Source organism: Rhineura floridana, chromosome 3 (genome assembly GCF_030035675.1).
Source record: "Rhineura floridana isolate rRhiFlo1 chromosome 3, rRhiFlo1.hap2, whole genome shotgun sequence".
Taxonomy (NCBI): Eukaryota; Metazoa; Chordata; class Lepidosauria; order Squamata; family Rhineuridae; genus Rhineura; species Rhineura floridana.
Genome location: NC_084482.1, coordinates 124,977,667 through 124,995,907, shown reverse-complemented (window position 1 = coordinate 124,995,907; position 18,241 = coordinate 124,977,667). Strand labels below are relative to the sequence as shown.

The following is an 18,241-nucleotide window of genomic DNA, read 5'->3' as shown; positions in this document are numbered from 1 at the left end:
GAGCTCTGGGGCAAACCAAGTACACACTCTCCTTTTCTTTCTTTGAGTCCCACAAAGAGATTGTCATTTCTGAGCCACAAGAGATCAAGAAAGTCATATTTTTGTTCCTGGCACTTTTAACAATTCTATAAATCTCTCTACATTTATGCCTGCCTTTTTGGCTCTGCTTTCTTCCTGCTTTTCCCCTCACCATTCTTTTTTGCCGCTAAGTAACGAGTGGGGGAAAAACCCTTTTCTCCATGTTTCTTCTATTATTTTTTCTCCCTTCAGGGAAATACTGGAGTCATTAGCATGGAGAAGCAGAGTGTTGAACAGCATTGCTGGGTCAGGAAGAATTCTGTTATCATGGAATGAGGCTGTGGTGCCCTCTGAATACCATGGACTTCAACTCCCATCATCCCTGACCATTAGCCATGATGGCTGGGGCCGATGGGAGTTGGAATCCCAAACATCTGAAGGGCACCAAATTAGGGAAGGCAGATATATTAGAAACATAGACTTTGAGGCTTTTTAGCTTAGGGGAAGGAAAGACAACAAACAACTACATGATATAGGATTGTGAAATTATGAACAGTATAGGGAAAACGAATAGAGATTCCCCACTCCCCAACCCCCAGACCTAGGGTCATTCAGTAAAACTGAACGTTAGTAAGTTCAGAACAGAGAATAGAAACTACTTCTTCACACAGCTTGTAGTTAATCTGTGGAATTCACTTCTCTGATGGCAGCCTAGAATCTAGATGGCTTTCAAAGAGGATTAGACAAAGTTCACAGAGAATGCCCATGATTATTGTTAATAGCTATGATACCTAATTCGAACCTTCAGGCTGAGAAGCAGTATACCTTTGGACACCAGGTGCCAGGAGCAGACAGCTAGAGAGGACTGCTGCCTTAGTGCCCTCTTTGTGAACTTCCTGTAAGCCTCTGGCCAGGCATTGCTGGAAATATGGTGCTGGACTAGATCCAGCAGGACTCTTCTTACTTGTGCGGGTATGTTAAGGGGAATGTAAGCTGAGCGGTTACAGGCTTTGGGGAATGTGCACATCTCAGCTGGATTCTGTACATTCTTCAGCCATTATGCAAAATCCCCAACAAGCTTTGGGGGCTCTGCATATTTTAGCTGAATTTTGTACATTTGCAGATTATGCATACTGACCAGAGAATGTACAAAATTTAGTCAATATATACACATTCCCCAAGGCCTCTTGGAGATTATATATATTGACCAGGAAATGTGCACAATTCCCTCTTCATGGATGGATTATGTGCACGTTTTTCATGAGGCCTGGTGAATGTGCATTATGGTCAGTTATGCATGTTAACCTCTCAGCTTACCTTCTCCTTAAAATATGAGATATGTACATTCCTGTGAACATATATAGAGATTTTAAGTCATGCAATGCTTTTATTGTACCTTCCAGTTTGTTGTGATATTTTTTTTACCGCTTCAGTGGAACAGGTAGCAGTAGTACAAAATTTTGGAGGTTACCTGGCTCCATCAGATACTTTTTCCCCCCAGCCCTATGTTCCACCTCTTTCCCTGTGTTACCTCCCTGCCTTCTTCTTCTTCATCATTTGCCTTTGCATGATTGGGTGCTTAACTAGAGATAACTACAAGTATCGTTACAATGTGGAGCGATCACAGCATGAAAGACTCCCACACCCACTGGAGTAAATTAGAATGATAAATACATTGAACAGAAGAAAAGTGATATGAGATGAACCACTGGCTCAGTTCCGATGCCTTTCCATCTGTTGTTCTGATTCTTGTATGTCAGCCTGTAGTACCTGATCTCTTCCACAAATGACTGAGCTAAGCCAGTACCCATCACAAGATCCTTTGCCAGCCTTCCCATCTGCATGTGGCGTATAAATTCTTGAATGACATTATCTTAAATTACACAAAGGAGTATGCAGAGGAATTGCAAATTGTACCCGCTCCCTGGGGCGCACTGCTGCATATCTGCTTGTGCTTCTCCTCAGGAATCTGACTCATGGTCCCATCCCTCAGGGATTCTCAGCATGGGTGACTCAGCAGGATAGCAACACTCTTTCACATGTTGCTGGGTGAAGCAGAATCCCAGCTAGATGGAAAGTACTTGGGAAGGGAGTCTCTCGGTCAAATAGGGCCACATCTCCAGTGCATCATAGTTACATCTTCTATGGGGAAAACAGTTACACTTTCATGGTTCTATGCAGAAGATAAGAGCTCCCACAGGGTCCAAGTGAAATCTAATATGAAAGATCCTTTTTGATGAGTAGATTTCATATGTTTCAGCTGGCCACCTAGTGTAAGTTTTTCTGTCACAAAGGGATGACCACTTCATTGGTAAATTTACCATGCTGGCACAGTTCAGAAGCACAAAAATACCAAAAGGAGTGTCATTTCTTGCATACCTTTTCCTCCTGGATTATGTTTCTATATTATCTCAGTGCTGTATCTCTCACATAGACATCTATATCTGTTTCTCTGTATATCAACTTGCTGAGTCACAATATTTCCATCCAATCAATTCTAGATTAACTCATCCCTACCATGTGTTAGGAGCAAGGTAGCTCTTAATGTCCAGATAAGCCCTCCTCTCTCAGGAGGTGGCATCGATACATTCTCATGATAGTACTTACTGTAATTTATTGCCATTGCTCAGCAGCTCACCTGAGGCACAGCTGCTGAATGTGACTCCTCTGTCTCTGCTCTTGGACAATGAGAAAACCTGCCCTCTTGTGCAGAAGGGAGTAAAAAGCCACACGTAGGCATCAGATCACCTAGTTGCTGGTGCTTGGAGGCAGGGCCGGTTCTAAAGGGCGGCCAGGTGGGACACTGGCCCAAGGGCCCCTAAAGCTACAGGGGGCCCTGAGGGGCCCCTCTGCTCACCTTCTGCGATCCGTGGCAGTAGCCACGGATCACAGGGCAGGAGCTTCCACCTGCCCACCATTCCCTTGTCCCACCTACCTGTCTCCTGCCTTTTAGCATTGCCCTTAATGAAGATGGCAGCCGAGGTTTCCCTAAGGTGCTGAAGCCCCTGCCGCCATCTTGGTTGATGGCAGAGATGTGCGCATGTTGCACGCACGCGTACCATCAACCAAGTTGGCAACGGAGGCTTCATCCCCTTAGGGAAACCATGGCCTCATCTTGGTTAATGGTGATGCTAAAAGACAGGCGACAGGTAGGTGGGAGGGGGGGCATGGGCGTGCACATGCACGTGTGCACGTGCACATGTGCACATGCGCACATACACACACACACACCAGGGACCGGGGGAAGCTGATGCCCAAGGGCCCCAGCATGCCTGGGGCCGGCCCTGCTTGGATGAGTGTGATGGAATGAAAATAGGCAGGAACAATTGCAAAGACCTAATGAGAACTGGTTTGGGGAGTGAGTGGATATGCCATTCCAGAGTTATGCCAGCTGTCACAGGGGACATAAACAGCCCCAATGTAAATATACAGTATATATTATTTGTGTTTAATATAAATCAAATTCCAGAACAGATATTAAGCAGTCTGCCTGAATTTAGGGGGAGAATGCTATGATCACAGCACAGGTTTCTCAAGAACAAATTATGCTAGACTAACATCCTCATCTCCCTTTTTGATAGAGTTACTGGTCTGGTAGATCAGGAGAATATGGTGAACCTAGTATATCTTGATTTCGGTAAGGCTTTTCACAGGATTCCCCCGCACCGCATATTCTGGTTTATAAGCTGCTAAAGTGCAGGCTAAGACCATGCTATTGTTAGATGAATCTGCATCTGGTTCCTGGACTACACCAAAGAGTATTAACCAATAGCTCCTCATCACAATATTTTGTGAAAAGGTGGCATAGAAAAAAAAGGAATTAATGAATGAATGAACTGGGTAGGGTAGGCAATACATTAGGACTTGATCTCTATGTTCCTTACCATCTTTGTCACCTCCTCTGGACAAATTCCAGCTTCTTAATATCCTTCTTAAATTGTGGTGCCCATACCTGGACACAATACTCCAGCGAAAGCCAGAACAAGCCAAAGTAGAGTGGTACCATTAATTGGCATGATCTGGACACTATACTTCTGTTCATGTAATCTAGAATTGCATTAGCCTTTTTTTGCCAACACATCACTCATGTTTAGCTTGTGGTCTACTAAAAACCCCAGATCCTTTTTACATGTACTGATATCAAGCCGGGAGTCATCCATGCTGTATTTCTACATCTGATTCTTCTTACATACATGCAGAACTTTACATTTATCTCTACTGAAATTCATTTTATTAGCTTCATCGCATCCCACCACTGCCCTGCTCAGGTTTGGATTGTCCTTCCTGTTACCTCCTGGGAAGCTATGGGAGGTGGCAGAGTTCTGTGTAGCTCAAAATGCTGCTGCTGGCTACATGATAGCATCATTTGTCCCAATAATTCCACCAAGTTCTCACCTCTAAGTAGAGTTTTATCCCAAGCTAAAATGCATACAATTTGGCAAGACAAATATATGCACTGGTTTTTTCCTGTTTATTTTCTTGAATCTCAAGATGTAGTGGGAAGGGTAGGCCAGTGTTGGCATCAGAAAAATATTGAGATGGGCACATATGGGCCAAAGAGCATTTCTGGATGAAAAGACAAGGTTTGTTCAACAGGTTAGATTTCTAAAAGAGAAATGCTGATCCATTTCAAATTAATCCTTGCCCACCCCACACTCCCACTAGACCAGCCACTGGGAAGGGCTGCCCTAGTTGGGCTCTCTAATGCCATCAATGTTCTCTTCTTGAGCTGATGTCATGCACTTCCTGGCCTGGGATCCTTCACTGCCCCCTGGACATCATATGCATGCTGCACCGAGAAGGAGGGCAGAGATCTGAGCAGATGCTTCTGCCAAGTGAGTGTGTGCACTGGGGCACTGCGACACACTTCAGGAATAACTCCCTAAGTCAGGGGTGGAGAATTTCCTCTCTGGGGAATGAATGTGGCCCTCCAGGCCCCTCTACCTGGTCCTCTAAACTAGGGATGGATGAGAAATTCGATTCAGTTTGCATTTAAAGCTGAATTAAACAAATCTGCATTTTATGAAACAACAAGAGAACCAAAGCACAGCCGTCCTTCAAAATTTGCACTTATCTGAATTTTGTGATGTGCTTCTCCAACTAAGCAATGTTTGCAAAAATGCCTATATTGGGGGAAAGTGTGCACGAAAATGAACGTAGTATAAATGATGTACAAATATGCATTACATTAGGATAAATTGCTTGCAACAATGTGTACATTAGTCAAAACTGCATACAAAAATGTATTTAGTAGGAGAAATTCTCACTAAAATGCTGGAGAATGTTCATGAGGATTTTTTTTAAAAAATTGCAAATTACTGCAGAAACATGGAGAACCAAATTTCAGATTGGAAAAATGAGAAACTGGGAGAACCAAAATGGACAGATCCTTCCATCCCTACTAGGAACTCTCCCCAGACCATGCCTCTTCCCCCCAGTCCTGCTCCACATCTTCCTTGGGTAGTTTTCCCTGGCTTGGACCATGTTCCTTAATTGTGGTAATAGCACAATTTATTTTTCAAATGGAAAAAAAATCAGTATCATTTACAGTATCTCAAGATAGACTTTCCTTTGCATGGAAACTTCCTTTCCAGTACTTGGAGGACTACAAGATGCATCTAGAAAATTTACTACTGTGGAAAATGAAGAGAGCTTAAATTGAATGAAGGGGCATGGTTTTTCTGTTTGTTTTTCATTAATTACTGTAACATTGTCCTTCACATGGTTGAGGAAGTTTCATATTTTCTTTAGATATCATTAGATGCTGGAGCTCTTGCAGAACAACTTTGATACTATAAGAATTCTGCCATTTTATGGCTCTTGGATCCACCTCTCCATTAGAACTATTTACTCCATTCATATTAATTTTTGTTACAAATCTTACAAATGGGGGTGCTTCTGGATGTTTAGGCCCACATTCTATTTTAAGGCTGTAAATTCTGTTTTCATAAATTGTTCTCAGAGGCCCAATAATCATGCCTGTCCACTTTGTAAGTTTCATATCTTCATCATCTTCAAGACATCCAGCTAACTGTCCCATCTCCTACTCCTTTCTCACCTTCTTCAAGTTCTTCCAAAAGTCAAAAATTACAAGGAACTTTTACTCCTGTGGTGGCCTCCCTGCCGCCCACATCTCCTCAATGCAGGAAGTGAGTTGCTGCAGTGGTAAATGACTATGGGGGCCTACTTGCCTGGAAAGAAAATAGGTATGCATGTAGGTAGATAGGTAGGTAGATAGGTGGTGTGTGTGTGTGTGTGCGTGCGTGTGTCTGTCTGTCTGTCTTCGGGGTGGCTCAAATGTAGCCTACTATATCAAGAGTAAGAGTTGCATCCATTGCCTGATTCACTTTTTGACTCTAATTACATCTACCACTGGCATGTGGCCCCTGGAAGGCTGCCCAGGAGGAAATGTGGCCCTTGGGCTGGAAAAGGTTTTCCCACCTCTTGGGCTTGGCAAAATAAAATTTAAAAATTGGCGAGCTATGTTTTGGAGAAGTGTGGTGGTCACATTTTCAAAGAGCTTCGTTTTCTATTACAAAGACTACTTAGGTCAATTAAATGAAAATTGACTCTCCTGACAGTGGGCTTTTGAAATATCCTAAAATTATGAAATTGTCTGTTTATTGTTATTTTTAATGGCCCATGTGACTTCAGGCGATAAAGCAAGAGAGGGAATGCAGGTTTGAAAATGTCCCTTTTTCTTTGCAAACTGTGTGTAAAGAACTTTACTCTGTTGTTCTTTTCTCTCCTCTTTATCCACCCCCGCAGTCCCTTTGCCCAATCATGCTCCAAACCACCCCAGTAGGTCACCACGCCTGACTCTGTACGCCCCAGGCCACCTTTTCTATGGATGACAACTTCAGTCCTGCTGAGGGGCTCATGTTCCTGGGAGTGGTTCCCCATTTGGTCTCCTCTGTTCCTATATTTGGCAGTGCCCGGTCTTGGCAGTATATGTTCTTCCCCTACTTGGTAGCACCTGGCATTGTTTTCCTTGGTTCTGGCTTGTTCTGGTCACAGCGTTCTGCTTCTTTCCGTTATTGTGCAGTATACAAAAGATATCAAGGTTATTACTAAGTCCTTTCTTATTACTGGGTTCTGTTCAATGGGGTAAACAAATCTAGAGAACACATGCAAAAAAAAAGTCTGGTTCTGAAATAGTTGGGCTTGCCTTTACCACTAGGGGTCGTCCTAAGGCTTAGTATAGCCTAGGCCTTGGGATCACATTCAATTTTCTTGGGAATTATAGGTCAAATGTTCTGCTGTAAGCAACTTTCTAGGTGTCCAACATTTCCCTTTCTTACTTCTCGGGAGGTGATAAATCTACTCCTGGGCTGTATCACTTCAGATTAAAGGCAGGGGCTGACATGAATGTATGTTCCTCAATTTAAAAAAATCTCTTCATTTAGAAAACTGTATATATCAGAGAGAAAAGTGTGAAGTTAGTCTTCCTAACATGCTAGCTTTCTATGTGCAAGGAATTTTTTTGTATTTTTGTATAGAATCACATGAGCCCCCACCTGTTATTGAGACATGCTTCCTGTCTCAATAATAACTGGATCATTACCTGACATTAAACTTCTCCTTATGCCTAAACTCAATCTGGTTCTGATAGTCTGGACTGAAACTGTAAAAGCAATGATGATCCCATCACAAAGCATCTTGCTATTTTAGTCCTTGGCACATTCTCAGAACCAACCAAACTACTCTCTTTAGGACAGAGGTCACAGGGTACCCTAGAGCACTTCTCTTGCCTTGTAATAACCTGCCATTCTCAGAGAGCTGCTGTGACTAGAAACCAGCAGTGGAAATGTCAGGCAAGAGCTCTCTGTGTTTCTCCATCTGAAATCTTTCTTTGCACCATAGACACTGTGAGAGGAGGTGTCGCATGTGGAGACATCATCATTCCAACCTTAAGCATGCTAATTGCCAAGCAGATTGACTGCCCTTGAGGGTTGGGGGGAGCTCTTCTCAACCCCAAAATGAATTGATGCGGCTGAAAAGGAAGGAGCCCCAAGAGGCTGGCTTCTTCAGAAGCAGGGATGGGTTTTGGAACATGTTTTCCTTTCCCCTGCAAACATGAGCGCCCTTTGCCAACAACGAACAGAACAATGTGATTTCAGAGTGGGTTAAGCTGTCAAGGACTATTAGGGTTGCCGTAGCAACCTGTACCCAACCCTCGCACCACACATTCATTAAGTTCTGAATCAGAAATAGGAGGCGACTGCCTGTATGGTTTCCTAGCGATGATTTCAAAATAATTGGGGGAAGGGGGCTGCAAAAAAAATGGCAACATGGGTGCAGAGCTGCCCCATCTGCTGAGAAGAAGTGACATGTCAGAGGCTGGGAAGTCAAGTAGGTCCAGTGGCGGTGGGGGTGGGGACAAAGTGAAGCAAAAATGTTTTCTTGACTGTGCTCAAATGTGTAAAAGATCTAGAACAGGGATGGAGAACCTTTTTTAGCCCAAGGTCCACATTTCATCATGGGCAGCCTTCTGAGGACCACAGGCCAATGGTAGATGTGGCCAGAGGCAAAAAGTGGGTGGGGCAAAAAATGGCACTCTTACCCCTGTTATAGGAGGTTACATTCCAGCCACACAAAAGTTAGAGGGTTCTGTTCCCACACTCTCTCCATCCCCCCCCAATCCAGGCAAGCAAGAGACATTATCACAGTTCAAGGGCACATTCTCACTCAAGGAGAGATCACAGCACAACTGGCAAGGGATGTATCCTGGGGATGGGGGGTGGGCTGGGAATGGGCACAGCCTGGAGAGGGTCCTGAGGACCAGAGAAAGAAGGCTGCAGGACTGCATTTGGCCCCCAGGGCTGAGGTTCCCCCCACTCCTGATCTAGAAGGACTAGGTAGGCAAAGCTATCAATGCAACAGGCCAGAGGCCCACTCAAAACCAACAAGTCTAGCTCAGGCTTCTATTTCCTTGTGACTCACCTGGCCAGTTTCGAGTTTGGGTGTAGCCACCCAAATCTAAAGTAAAAGCCAGATGTGGTTCAACTACAACAGAGAGAGTTGTACGGATTAAATGGAGTGCAAGCTGATGAAAATGGATTTCTTTGCCGAATTTATCATAGGCTGTCTTGAATACTATTCAGACCGGTTGTGCTTGTTCCTTTCTCATTGTTCACCATCCTCTTTCAAGGCAATTGCACCTTGTAATGCAGATCGGATGAAATGCTCAGTGGTGAACTAGGCCAGTTCTCTGCCCAACATCTTGAAATGGGTGAGGGCGTTCCCAATTTGGAGGAAACACGCAATGGGAGAGGTTGGGGTGCTTTAACCTTCCTCCTCCTCCCAGTGTAGCAAACACAGAGCCAGGAGAAAGCCCAGGTTGACATATGTGGCGGATGTAACATGCCATCCCCTTTGATCCAGTTAGAGATGGGGGGATCTGTCCATTCTAGTTTCTCTCCATTTTTTCTTTTTCCAATCTTAAGTTCAATTCTCCACATTTCCACATCAGTTTGTGGAGTTTTTTTTTTTTTTTAAGATTTTCATGAAAATTTGCCAGTGTTTTAATGTGAACTAATACATGCAAATTTCACATTTTTGTCTGTAATTTTGCCTAACATAATGCACTTTATAGGTTATTTACCCTATTATATGCATTTTCATGCACATTTGACCCACATGTATGAATTGTTGTACATATTACTTGGCTGGCAAACGGCATTGCAAAATTCAGAGAAGTGTGAGTTTCGAAAGGCAACTGTGTTTTGGTTCATGCATTGTTTTGGAAAGTGCATTACATTAGATAGGTGTCCTGCCCAGAGCGCGAGTCACGAGGCGGAGATGAGGATGAAATTAATTCTTGTTTTATTAGAGTAATTGAAACATCAAAGGCAGCACGGTTCATAGACTTAGCTAAGCTAACTCACCACTATCCCTAACTAAGCTACCTAAGCATATTCTGCAGCGTGTTAAGAAAGTTGACTCAGCACCCAGATCAGGGGGAGCTGCCTTAAGTAGGAAAGGTCTTTGCCCGTAATCTCTGACTCCTTCGAAGACTCTCCCTCTGACCGAAGTGCTTCTTGCGACATCTCGCACAGGGTGAGAGGGGCGCACCTCCGCCGGCTCATCTGACAGTACAGGCTCGATAGGTGCTGGCTCGGCTTCAGGAGGCAGGGAAGTGTTTGAAGTGTCAAGAGGGGAGCTCAAGGGGGGTGGAGTTGGTGCGTGCGCCAGGACATTCCCCAACGGCTCTGTTGAGGTGTCTGGAGGTGGAGCGAAGTCTTCTTTGGCGGGAGAACTGTCCATGAGAACTGGCACAGTGTCAACCACACCCCCTCCCTCATTGTCCTCGAAAGTCTCAACAGCCCCTGATTCTTCCCCTTGCCCTAGCTGAGGGAGCTGAAGCTCATCCAGCCCCCCTCCGTGTTCCCCCTGAGGGAGCTGGGGCTCGACAATATGTTCCCATTAAAATGTGAATGAAATCCAGTTTCTTCCCCATCCCTAGGTCTGTTCCACACTGTCTTTTCTTTCTGGTAGTGCTGTTTCTTGCTTGCTTGCAAGGCACCAACGTGTAGCAAAATACAACTACTTCGGCCCCTTTTAACTCCATGCTTTTTCAGATCACTTTGATAATCAGTTTTTAACTTATTGCATTGTACTTTTGCTGTGGATTTCCATGTGAACTTGCTGTGCACGTTTGGTACAATATCAGCAGAACTGGTTCACCACCCTTTCCCCACCACCACTTTCCTCACCCACCCCATTTTTCACCTTTCACCACAGGAGGGAGGGAATTCATGGGAAGGGCATTTTATCCTCCATGTTACACCCAATGATTGGACACTCATAATGATCCCCCCTCCCAGATGCTGCTTCTCAATGTCACCCTCCCCCAGCAAGGACCCAGTTACCCTAAAGGTCCTTGGTGAGGCAGGTGGGCCTCTCACGCTACCAGCCACTTTCAGGGATCTGGCCTCTTCTTGGTCCCTATGCAAGTTGGTGGAGGGATTCAGGAGGGGTGTGATACCCCACCATCCATTTCTGGGGACTCAACTTCTTTCCCCATTTGTGAGGTAATGAAGAGATTGCTCTCTCTTTTTTTTATCATTAATTTTTATTCAAAGTTTCAAAGAACAAAACAGAACAAAACAAAAAAAACAAAAAAAACAAATTAATAACTAATACAATAAAATAAAATGTTGACTTCCGATTTGTCGCAGATCAGTTATAGGTCTATAATATATAACAAACCTGTCTCTTAATATATTACAAAATCACTTTCCTCCAGTAGTTATCTTAATTAATCATCAAATCTCATTAACATTACTTTATTCTTTCCGCAAAAAGTCAAAGAGAGGCTTCCACTCCTTGAGAAATATATCCATCGATTTTTCTCCAAATAAACATGTCAATTAATCCATCTCATCAAGTCTGCTAGGTCCAGTAGTTTCAATAGCCATTCTCAGTGTTAATTCCATCTTCCATCTCCATCCTTGCACCCATAATAATCTTGCTGTCATAGTCATAGTCATATAATAAAAGTCTGATTGGAATTTCTTACATCACAAATATTTCCTTGCCATCAATTCCGAATGTACCACTGAAATGTTGTTGTAAAGCTGCATCTCTGCTCCTCCTTTCCACAGAATGCACCATCACATCTCCCGAGAGTTTTTCCATTGTCACACATCTGGAATTAATTCTGTAAACTTTCTCCATTTCAAGTTCCATCAAATCCTTCCAATCCAGGAATTTTTTTGAACCGTTGATATCTTTATCTCTAATCTCTTCACCAATTCCTTCAAGGACAGCGCTGAATTCCAAACAGTGATATTTGTCTCCAGGATCCATCACAGCCATAAAATCCAAATCTTTTTCCAAGTCCATATTTGATATATCTATTCCAATCTCCAGGGCTTGAACCTTTCCTTTAATTTTTCTTTCGTCTTCTTTTATTTGTCCAGCCATATCTTTGGTCTCATCCACCTCCCCTCTCACAGAATCCTGAATTTCCTTCAGCTCCTGTCTCATTTTGCCAAATTCACTTTTTATCTCTTGTCTGCTCTGTCTCAGCTCCTGTCTCACCAGCTTAATCTCATTCATTATTTTCTGAAACATATCTAGATAGAGAACCCCTTCCTGTACATCCGGGGTCTCAGCCACCTTCTTGATTGTCATTCTTAACTATTCCCAAGCAAAGAACAGTTTATTTCTTTTTCCAGTCACAAAGGAGTTAATCCTCCAAGCCTGCTGACATCACCCTCTAGACAGCACAAACCGCCTTATCTCTTATGTGTCCAAAAGTGCAAAACAAATTTAGTTCACAGCATCCAAAAAATTAGTGGCATAAAAAGTAAGCAGATTCGTCAAAAAAAAAATAGACCAGAAAAAATAGTCCCAGACAGATAATACTCAAATGTCATAAAATCAGATTTCCTCTTTAGATCAGTTGCCCCTCATCCGTTTATATCTTTAAAATGCTCAATTCCATGCCAGCTTTTTGCAATAAAAAACAAAGATAGGCTATTTCGATTTTCTTCCTCCTTAATTCCGTGTATATGAGAGAAAGTTATAACTCACCCAGGGTTTCTTTGTTGCTGATCCTTTAACAAATCTCTTTTACTGTAACGATAACAAAATGATAAGAGTAGACAGAAGAATGATCGCCTGTTAGAATACGTTTTTCTTTAAAGAAAAAAAAAACGTCTTGCTTAATCAGTTTGAGCTTGCTTGAAATTCTCTGGCTCCGTCCGACGTTGCTGGCAGGTCCTTCGTTCCTAATGAATTCAAGTCCCCCAACAAACACAACGAAGCTTGTGGATAATCTCTTCGTTTCTCCCTTGCCTGGGAGAAAGTTTTTACCAGTCAAAAAAACCTTTTGGCTGGTTTTAAAACTGAAAAAGCTTCCTCTGAGACGAGAGCTCGTCTCAGAGGCAGGCACAAGCTAAGCAATCCTTCCTGGAAGTCCAAGAGATTGCTCTCTCAATACACATACTTTAAAAGTCTGTGGAGATGCGCAAGTGCACATGCATGTAGCTGAGTTTTAAAAAGGTGACATTTCATGTGCCACCCCTTTCCCATGTTGAGTGATAAAGAAAGAAAATGCAGTACATGTGACTTAACCCCCCTCACATACACTCTTTACTGCCATTTGCAATGGCCCGTAGCTCAGAATACCATTATAAATAAGGGAGATACAGCATTGTATTATTCCACACTGTGGCAACTGTGTTTGTGAAAAATACCAGTACAAGAATGTCTTCCAAATGAAAGGGGCTTCAGTGTGGATTTCCCCTTTATTACCATCTGTGAAAGGCTTGATCTGGAGCACAAGTTTACCATGTAATGATAATTGTGTTGCCCATCATCAGATTTGGATGCCGGTGAGAAAATGCATTCATTTATCGGATTTCTAAAACTCCAAACGTTCATTTATTTATTTAAGCAATCATCTTGTAAAGAAGATATTTGTATATGCTAAAGGTTCTGATGGCTGGGAGAGAATTTTAAAAGGGCTCCTAGTAGCCAGGAGGACCTTCCTGCCTACTATTGCACTCACCTATGGCATTGTGTTGAATGAGCCATGATGTTGCTGGTTGATGCTGAACTTGCATTTTAACTCATCTAATGATCCAAACCATTTGTCAAATAAGTAGAATTCAGTAGCGGACAGCATGGTAGGGTGGTGGTGCTTACCTGACCTCCCAGCAGGTGAGTCGCTATTGCTTAACTGGAGGGGGATGGGTGAGGTGGCGGCAAGGCCAGCATGGTGCAGATGCCCCATCTGAGTCAATCCAGTGGTCCTGCTGATGTGTTAACTCTGCATCCTCCCCCCGCCTTACCCCTCTCCTTCCTGGTAAGCAATGGTGACTCACCTACTGGGAGGTCCAACAAACACCTCCACCCGCGATACTGTCTGCTACTGGTACTTTGTGTAATTTAGTTTTCTTACAAGAAAGCAAATTATTATTGAGTTTCCTTTGACAGCAAGCACTAGATACCTACAGGGTCTATAATGTTTTCTTTCATTACAACTATATTTATTTTTATTTAGAAGAATTAAACCACATAATCAAAAATCCCTGTGTGGTGTACATGCAATCAAGGTAAAATAATAATCATTATTTTATTTATTTATTTATTTATTTATTATTTGATTTCTATCCTGCCCTTCCTCCCAGAAGGAGCCCAGGCAAACAAAAGCACTAAAAACACTTTAAAACATCATAAAAACAGACTTTAAAATATATTAAAACAAAACATCTTTAAAAACTTTTTTAAAAGCTTTAAAAACTTTTTTTTTAAAAAAGAAAAGGTTTAAAAACATTTGTTGTTGTTATGTGGCTTCAAGTTGGTTATGACTTAGGGCAACCCTATGCATCAGTTACCACCAAGAGCATCTGTCATGAACCACCATGTTCAGACATTGTAAGTTCAGGTCTGTGTCTTCCTTTATGGAATCAATTCTTCTCTTGTTTGGCCTTCCTCTTTTTCTACTCCCTTCTGCTTTTCCCACCATTATTGTCTTTTCTAATGAATCATGTCGTTTCATTATGTGTCCAAAGTAGGATAACCTCAGTTTCATCACTTTAGCTTCTAATAATAGTTCTGGTTTAATTTATTCTAACACCCAATTATTTGTCTTTTTTGCAGTCCATGGTATGAGCAAAGCTCTCCTCCAACACCACATTTCAAATGAGTTGATTTTTCTCTTACCCACTTTTTTCACCGTCCAACTTTCACATCCATACATACAGATCAGGAATGCCATGGTCTGAATGATCCTAACTTTAGTGTTCAGTGATACATCTTTGCATTTGAGGACTTTTTCTTTTGCTCTCACCAGTCCTAGCCTTTTTCTGATTTCTTGACTATTGTCTCCATTTTGGTTAATGACTGTGCCAAGGTACTAATAATCCTTGACAAGTTCAATGTCCTTGTTGTCAACTTTAAAGTTACATAAATCTTCTGTTGTCATTACTTTAGTGTTCTTGACATTCAGCTGTAGTCCTGCTTTTGTGCTTTCCTCTTTAACTTTCAGCAGCATTTGTTTCAAATCATTATTGGTTTCTGCTACTAGTATGGTATCATCTGCATATCTTAAATTATTGATATTTCTCCCTCCAATTTTCACACTTCCTTCATCTTGATCAAATCCCGCTTTCCGTATGATATGTTCTGCACATAGATTAAACAAATAGGGTGATAAAATACACCCCTGTCTCACACCCTTTCCGATGGGGAACCAATCGGTTTCTCCATATTCTGTCCTTACAGTAGCCTCTTGTCCAGAGTACAGGTTGCACATCAGGACAATCAGATGCTGTGGCACCCCCATTTCTTTTAAAGCATTTGATCGTTTTTCATGATCTACACAATCAAAGGCTTTGCTGTAATCTATAAAGCACAGGGTGATTTCCTTCTGAAATTCCTTGGTCCGTTCCATTATCCAACATACGTTTGTGATATGATCTCTGGTGCCTTTTGCCTTTCTAAATCCAGCTTGGACGTCTGGCATTTCTCTCTCCATATATGGTAAGAGCCTTTGTTGTAGAATCTTGAGCATTACTTTACTTGCATGGGATATTAAGGCAATAGTTCAATAATTCCCTGGGATCCCCTTTCTTTGGAATTGGGATGTATATTGAACGCTTCCAGTCTGTGGGCCATAGTTTAGTTTTCCATATTTCTTGACAAATTTTTGACAAAATTTGAACAGATTCAGTCTCAGTAACTTGTGGCAACTCTATTGATATGCCATCTGTTCCTGGTGATTTGTTTCTTCCAAGTATTTTAAGAGCAGCTTTTACCTCACATTCTAAAATTTCTAGTTCTTCATCATATGGTTCCTCCATGAATGAATCTGTCATACTGTCATCTCTTTTATAGAGTTCTTCAGTGTATTGCTTCCATCTTCCTTTTATTTCATCTCAGTCAGTCAGTGTGTTCCCCTGTTGATTGTTCAACATCCCTACTCTTGGTTTAAATTTCCCTTTAACTTCTCTAAACTTTTGGAATAGGGCTCTTGTTCTACCCTTTTTGTTGTTCTCTTCTATATCCATACAGTAACTATTGTAATAGTTCTCTTTGTCCCTACGTACTAGTTGCTATATTGTTGTATTTGGGGTTCTGTCTCCTTTTGCTTTTGCTTTCCTCCTCTCTTTAACCATTTTAAGAGTTTCTTCAATCATCCATTGAGGTCTTTCTTTCTTTTTAATTAGAGGTATTGACTTTTTGCATTCTTCCCTGATAATGTCTCTGACTTCAATTCATAGTTCTTCTGGTTCTCTGTCAACTAAGTTAAAAGCCTCATATCTGTTCCTTATTTAATATTTATGTTCTTCTGTGATGCTATTTAAATTGTATGTTTAAAATCATATTAGAAAGGAATTCCAGCATAGACACAGACTGTGTATTATATAGATACAATCAACAAAATTTAAAACCAAATATACATAACTAGATTATATGTTCTGATAGCCTTACTGAAACACAATTTTTTTAGCAGATGTCTGAAACAGTACAAGGGTGCTTGCCTACTGAAATCAAGCAGGTTTCTCAAAATAGCCAGCAAAACTACTTGTCTTGTATCAGGCTTTCAGATAACAACACTGTAAACCCCTGCACCCCCAAGTCATCTTTCAATCCAGGTAACTCCAGCTATTAATTTGAACTGGCAGCACCTTTGTTTTCTTTCACATGCACTTATGCAAAAATACTGATATGAGACCTCACCCCTGCAGCTAAATTGCCCTTTCAGGAAAAACATCTCCTAACCATTGAAGAAATATTAACTGATCATCCTTAGCTATTAGCAAACACCCATTTTAACAAAAGATAGTCACCTTGCTGCGTTAATGGCTTCTTAGGAATTTCCTTCCTAGGAAGAAAGTTTCTTCACAAATAAGTCCTAAATAGCCTCTAGATCTTCCTGGAAAAGAAGATAAATGGACAAGTTAGCAATATTAAGAACATGCAAGGTGATACATGGTCATTTACATATTTATAATGTTATTTCTCTCCTTGAAGAGTTTCTTCATCACCATTAAATGAGTTTTCCTCCTCTAGTCAAAAAGGCATCACCATTAATAAAACAAAAAGACAATGTTTACTTCCTTGCACAAAGCTGTTTTGTTCTCCATGTCTCAGGTACAGGACTGCTTATATGAAGAGAGACATTTCTTTAGCACCCCGCTGTCCTTTCACACTGTTCTCACAGAAGCAAGAATGTCTTAGCCTTACACATTTCCAGCCCTTACCCAGCCCCCAAACCCAGTTACTTAGGTAATTTTCTAAGATGAATGGAGTTTCAATGTAGGTTGCAGGGGCAGGGGAGCTAGGATAAGAGAAATGTATGTGCCTTAGAACTGCACTCCAGAAAGAACTGCAGGAGTTCATCTAAGATATCTTCATTAACGTTTGCTTTCAGTACCATCCTAAGCAAGTTTGCATTTCCCCCCACCAATAGCATTTCCGAACACATTCAGCAACCAAGCTGGGCATTTTTTTTGGTTTTGCTGCATCAAACAGACCTTAGCCGTAAGAGATTATTTATTTATTCCTCAACATCCCAAATCTCAACTCTTTATCGTAGTGAGGTATTAAAAACAGCTCGAAAGGCTTAGAAATGTAAGGAATAATGTTAATGGAAAATTAACACACCACTAAAGAAACCTGAAGGGGACGGAGGATCCAGACTTCCCCCCCCCAGTTTGCATGAATTTTATTTTGTAAATAAGGAGAACAGTCAAATCAAAGTACCAGTTCAATATACTTTTAGTTTTGAATTTGTGATGGTAAAATCCATATTAAGATATCCAGTTTGGACACCACACGAACTACTGTGAACTGCAAGGCATCACAAAAAGGCTTCGTATTCCCACAAGCCCCGTGACAAAAACAAGACAGTGATTCAACTTTTCACTTATTATATACTTTGCACTTACCCCAATCCGAGGTTTAGGCTTTATCATATATATCCGCTCATCACCTGTTGCAGAATTGTTCATTGTACTCTTCTATTTTACTGTTTAGTTAATTTCTATTTCTATGTTTTATCAGAAAATATAATAAAAATATTGAAAAACAATTTTAGGGGTTGTCTCTGACTAAGGGTGGTATTCAATGCTACTCTTATTCACAGTAGACCCACAGAAGATAATAGGCATGGCTAACATAGGTTCCTTAAATTCAGTGGGTCTACTCTGAGTAGGACTTAGTTGAATATTACCCTATGGTTAGGATTGCACTATTATACATATTC

General features: G+C 41.6%; 1 pseudogene; it reads right to left on the bottom strand.

Annotated features, from left to right (window-relative positions):
• Nucleotides 1–5,659: 5,659 nt before the first annotated feature.
• On the bottom strand, nt 5,660–17,987 carry LOC133378789 (ubiquitin-conjugating enzyme E2 variant 1-like; annotated as a pseudogene).
• Between the last annotated feature and the right edge of the window lie 254 nt (nt 17,988–18,241).